Source organism: Panthera tigris, chromosome B1 (genome assembly GCF_018350195.1).
Source record: "Panthera tigris isolate Pti1 chromosome B1, P.tigris_Pti1_mat1.1, whole genome shotgun sequence".
NCBI classification, from domain to species: domain Eukaryota; kingdom Metazoa; phylum Chordata; class Mammalia; order Carnivora; family Felidae; genus Panthera; species Panthera tigris.
This window is the reverse complement of record NC_056663.1, coordinates 30,701,527-30,707,526: the sequence shown is the minus strand read 5'-3', so window position 1 is coordinate 30,707,526 and position 6,000 is coordinate 30,701,527. Positions and strand designations below refer to the sequence as shown.

At 43.6% G+C, this 6,000-nt stretch overlaps 1 long non-coding RNA gene across 10 annotated transcripts in view; it reads left to right on the top strand.

Annotated features, from left to right (window-relative positions):
- The first annotated feature begins 203 nt into the window (after positions 1–203).
- The window catches only part of LOC122237872, a 179,892-nt gene continuing 174,095 nt past the window's right edge, over positions 204–6,000 (top strand). For all 10 annotated transcript variants that reach the window (XR_006216577.1, XR_006216582.1, XR_006216579.1 and 7 more), the window contains exon 1: positions 204–303. This is a non-coding gene — a long non-coding RNA (uncharacterized LOC122237872). The remainder of the gene's footprint in view (positions 304–6,000) is intronic.

Genomic DNA, 6,000 nt, shown 5'->3' with positions numbered 1-6,000 from the left:
ATGCTTGTGTTTGCTGGGAACTGGACTAGAGCGGTGAACAAACGCAGCGGTCCCCCCTTGTGGAGGGTTTTAGCTTGGTTTTGCTTTGCACGGTTTCAGTTCCCGGGATGGGTCAACCTTCCTCCAGAACCAGATGCCCCTCCTTTTGACGCAGTAGCGTCATAACGTCAAGAGCCGCGGAAGGCTACGTCACAGTGGTTACGTCACAGTGCCTAGGTCACAGTGCCTACCGCGTTCACGTCGCTTCCTCTCCTCGTGGGGGCATTTTATCATCTGACGACAAACACCACGGCAACAAGTAGGGTGAGTGCCGCATAGGACGATATTTTGAGAGAGACCACATTCATATAACTTTTATTCTAGAGCATTATTGTAATTGTTCTATTTTGTTATTAGTTACTGTTAATACCTTACTGTGCCTAACTTATAAATTAAGCTTCACTGGGCACCTGGGTGGCTCAGTGGGTTGAGCATCCGACTTCAGCTCGGGTCATGATCTCGCGGTCTGTGGGTTCGAGCCCCACGTCCGGCCCTGTGCTGACAGCTCAGAGCCTGGAGCCTGCTTCCGATTCTGTGTCTCCCTCTCTCTGCCCCTCCCCCACTCGTGCTCTCTCTCAAAAATAAATAAACATTTAAAAGAAAAAAAAAAAGGCGGTAGTGCTTTGGGAAACTATAGGCAACACAAGACAAGATCAGAAAAGAGGGCCGGCAGTGATAAGAGATTGGAAAAGGGGTTAAGTGGTTTTCTGGTGCCCGGACCAGCTCTAGCCAGCCTTGAGCAGACGCTGGGTGTGAGATCACAGGGAAGACTGCTGTCCTGGACCGTCCTCTCTTCGGTGGGCACTGCACACAGCATGTTCCGTACATCTGTCAGCTGCCCAGGATTTGTTCCTTCCCCCACTGAACTGAGAAATGAGTTTTAGGGTCAGATTCCCCAGGCAAAAATTCATTAACCTCGTCCAGTGGCTGATTACAGTTTTTTCAGTCTTCATCCCCCTGAGCAAGAATACCTACGGTTTGTTCAGCTGTCACTCTCTATTCTTCTGCCCTAACGTGCTCCCAGCATGGGTTTCTCGATCCTTTGTCTTAGTGCCTTGTCTGAAGTTACATTAACTGCATGGGCATTCTGCAAAGCCTGGAGCCAGGAGTTCGTCTCCCAGGAAGGTTCCTCTCACAGACTTCACATTAGGGAAGCCAAGATGAGGGCTTGGTGCATGAATGACAATGATACATTGCCTTTTTCCCTTACCTGAGAAGACAGAGCCACTGGGATAGAGATGGGGAGGGTGGTGATAAACTATTAAGCTTTTTGAGATATTTTGAAGTAAGAAACATGTGCAATGTGCATTAATTTGCATCCTACTGGTACTGAATGCTTATTTATTTATTTATTTATTTTGAAAGAGAGAGGAAGGGAAGACGGAGGGAGAGAGAGAGAGACAGAGAGAGAGAGAGAGAGAAAGAGAATCCCAAGCAGACTCCGAGCTGTCGTTGTAGAGCCCCACATAGGGCTCGATCTCACGAACTGTGAGCCGAGATCAAGAGTTGGATGCTTAACCAACTGAGCCATCCGGGCACCCCTGAATGCTTTTCACATAGGCATTCTCTGTGTACATTTCAAGAAGGTGACAGAAACAGTTAAAAGTTGACCCCATTACCTTCTTGAACTATGACAGGAATGCAAATCCCACATTCACAAGTTTTGTCAACAGGGTTATGTTAATCCGTTCAGATGATCTAAGGAGATTGATTTCCCATTACTCCTATAAAACAATGTCACATTAACTGGGCTCATCAGAAGGGAGGGAGTCTGACCGTATTTCTATTTGGGTGTCTGAGTTACCAAGGGAGACAACACCACCATCAGAATGCAAAATGCTTCCAATCTTAAAACATTTAAAAATAAAGCAAGGACATATGGAAGCAACCGCAGGACTTGTGCTCAGACTCTGAATCGGTGCAGAGCATGGGGTGTCCGGAGTTAGGCGCCTCCTGGAGCCTCTGCCCGGCTACCCTCTGTTCTCCACTGCAGTGATTCCCGCTGAAGGCAAGGAGAGGTGGGAGGACTCTCCTCTCCTCTCCTCTCCTCTCCTCTCCTCTCCTCTCCTCTCCTCTCCTCTCCTCTCCTCTCCTCTCCTCGTAGGATGGCAAAGGCTGAACATCTTATCATTTAGACATAGAATAGCTGTAATTAAACAATAAAAAAATTTGTTGAATCCCACTATTCTAACCCAACAATTGCTTTTCTTTCTTCAAGTTTAATCCATAGCTTTATTCATAAGAGACTCTTAAAAAATGAGAACAAACTGAGGGCTGTTGGGGAGTGGGAGGGAGGGGAGGATGGGTGATGGGTATTGAAGAGGGCATCTTTTGGGATGAGCACTGGGTGTTGTATGGAAACCAGTTTGACAATAAATTTCATATATTTTAAAAAAATCCATAGCTTTATTCCCATATGGACAATTTTTTAATGTTGTTGCCATATTGCATATGCAATTGCAGGGCCTGCTTTTAGGAGAGGAAAACTTCAGTGACATTTATTTCAGGGCCATTTTCCCTGTTGTTCCAAAGGCTTTCTGTTTATCATGTTTAATGATTGAATAATACTCCATCGACTGGATGCTTCATAATTTATAGACCAATTCCCTTGTTGTTGGACATTTAGGAAGGCTATTGTTTTTGGCAGACTTATGCTGCTGCAGAATTCCCAGCTGCGTGGGCTGAGATGGAAAAGGAAAGATCATTCCAGGGCAAGCCAAGATTGGATGCTGGGGAGCGTGTGGACAAGATGCCAAAATTGAGTCTATGGAGCAGAAGTAGAGCTGGGAATGGATCAGGATTAGAGTCCAGGCTAATACGAAAGAGCTTATTCCTCCACTCCTTCTTGTTTTACTTGTTTGTTCCCTTTTATCTCCATTCCCCGATCCTATTCCTTCTATTCTTCTATAAGTAACCGTTCAAAAGTGTTTTCCAGAAGCAGCTATCCAGAGAGGAATTACTTGTAATTCCAGTGAGGATCACTGGGGCAGGATTTCTGCTGGGCTCCTGCCAGCATGTGAGGCAAGGGTTGGAAGATCATGGGGAAAACCCTGGTCAGAGGTTCAGGGTGGAAAAGACTGCTTGATGCTCGAATTTGCTTGTGCATGGATGAACGATACAGTCTTTAAAGTCAGTTTCTCATTAGCTAAGGTAAGTTCAGCTACAGTAATAGAAGACGTCAAACGTTTAGTGACCAAAGGACAAGTGGTTTATTTCTTTGTCTCCTAACAGCACATGGCTGGTATTCAGGTCGGTGGGATGGCACTTCTTCATGCAGTCGTTCTGGTTCTGATCTCCTCAACATGTGCCTTCTAGAGTCTCCCCGAGTATCTCCATACTTGCCCACAAGAAGGGCAAAGAGAATGAAGGAGCATGAATGGGAAGTCATATGAGCCTGGTCTGCAAGTAGGGACATCACATCCATTCACATTCCATTGTAGAGAACAGAGCCATGCGGGTAATGTGATCTAGCTGTAAGGGTGCCTGGGAAATGTGATCCCAAAGAAAAAGAGCAAATTTGGGGGCAATTAGTGATATCTGTACAACCAGTAAGTAGTACATGTAACATTTTGGCCTGCCATCTGCCATTCTCCTTTGCCTTACTTCTTAATTGGTTCAGAAGTTTTGCAAACAAGGGCACTATTTGAGAACCCCTGAAAGTCTCCCCTAACGAAATTGTTTTGGCAGGTCGCTGGTTTTCCTGATATGAGTATACTCTCTCGGTGATATCTGTGGGAGTGGAGGAGGGGGGTGGGGAAAGTACAAGAGAAAGAGAGGTAGAAAATACTTCTGCGTGGTGGGGTATATATAAAAGTCCTAAGGTCACACCCGCTGTGGGGCCACTTTCACTCTTCTTAACGGTACAACTTTATCATTATGGACACCTCGTAAGCAGACATTTCAAGTGCATGGGCCAGCATATGTTCCTTAGCTGGTCATTTTAAACTTTCCTACAGCTTTATATGCCTCGCATTCATTTATTGAATCAACATTTAGTGGGTTCCTGAAACAGCTTCTATTCTAGTGCCACTAGTATATAGAAAACATCAAAAGATATCAAAGTTTTAGAGTAAGATGAACTTGAAATCCTCAGAATTAAAGATAAACCATGAGTTATACCTTGCTTTTAGGATAGGAGAAGTGATTTAAAAAAATGATAAAATAAAATTTGATTAAAAAACCCCCCAAAGAGTTATTGAGTTCTAAAAATAGGTTAGGCAATGGAATGGATAAAGAGTGAATACTTGCTTCTCAAAAACGATCTCACTAATGGTGAGCCAGAGGGATACAGTCAGGTGGGGCGTGCTCCGTGAGTTCAAGAAGGTGTTTGCCAGTAGCAGTCTTTACGAGGCCAGGAAGAGAAAAATCTGTTTCCTGTGTTTCTCCGATCTGTGCCAACCTGCTTCCTTGCCATAGCCCTGTTCTGAATTCTAAGCCCCTCATGCCTATCATGTGGCAGTAAGTAGACCCCCTGAGCTCAAAGTTGGCGGCTCCATTTGGACTGTGTCACCTCACAGCCCACTAGCTTTTAGGAGTTCTGGGGTATGAACAGGAGTCCTCGCAAGGGCCACTTCTCATGAGGTACCTACTGTGTGCCAGTCACTGGGTACCATATTATATGTGCCATATTATATTCAGTAGTTCCCATAGCGCTACTATTTTTTCCACATTGCCTGCTAGTAAAACTCAGGCTTCGGTTATTGAGCTTCCCTGAGGTCACAAGGTGAATCAGGAGCAGCAGCCAGGGCCATTAATACCTGAACTTGAGCATAAACCATTATACTATGCTGCCTTTCCTTTGAGCCACAAAGCATGCCTAAGCACCACATTCTCAAGTTATAACATGCACACTCTTAAGATTCTTTTTCTTTGAATAAAAATACTGTCTTCATTAAAAGAAAAAAAATCCTCCTCTCCATGTCCCTAAAACTGAAACAAAATCATTTACACAAGTATCTTCTGAGGTAACTTGTTGCCCCAAATGTTTAAGATAAAAAGGTGTGCGATTTGGGGTGCCTGGGTGGCTCAAGTTGGTTTAGCGTCCGACTTCAGCTCAGGTCATGATCTTGTGGGCCCTGTGTTGGGCTGTGTGCTGACAGCTCAGAGCCTGGAGCCTGCTTGGGATTCTGTGTCTCCCTATCTCTCTTCCCCTCCCCCACTCACTTTCTGTCTCGCTGTCTCTAAAATAAATAAACATTAAAAAAAAAAAAAGGTGTGCGATTTAAGTAAGACACCTAAATTTTTAACACTAGAAAATGGGGCCACCTACCTCATAGAGGTCTTTTCCATTTTAAACAAGAGGATGTGTAAGGAAATTTCTGTAAACTAAACAATGAAACACAAATGATTATTGCAATTGTTATATCGACAAGTCTGGAAACATATGAATGTGTTAGGAAATATTTTATGATAAAAAACAAGCACTTTGATGAGGAAATGCTTCCAAAAACCTTATGGGTCCTCCCCAGTTTTCCCCCAATCAATATTTTATGGTAAAAAAACAAGTACTTTGGTGAGGAAATGCTTCCAAAAACCTTACAGGTCCTCCCCAGTTTTTTCGCAGCCACTCAATCTATGCATTTATGCATTGGTAACCTTTTTGAGAGAGTTCCTCATCCACCCTCTCTCAACTGAGCCTCTGGGATTATGTACAATCCAACAGGAGAGTGAATTTCAGTAGACAACCAGTGATAAGATTTTGTGGTTTTGGTTCGAAGACTCTTCTAGAGGCATGGAATATTAACTCTCTGCAAATGAAAAGCTGTTAATTGGTTGGCAGGGAATTAGACTGGTCTTATTTTTCATCAAGGCTTAACTCCTGTAACTGCCCGTATTGTACTCTTAGACTAAAATAGATCACTGTATTAAAATAAATAACCTCCTCTTATTATCTAAAGTGTTTTAGGTCAGTAATTTTAAATGAAATACCTGTCATTTTAAAAGTTCAAGAACTCTTTAGGT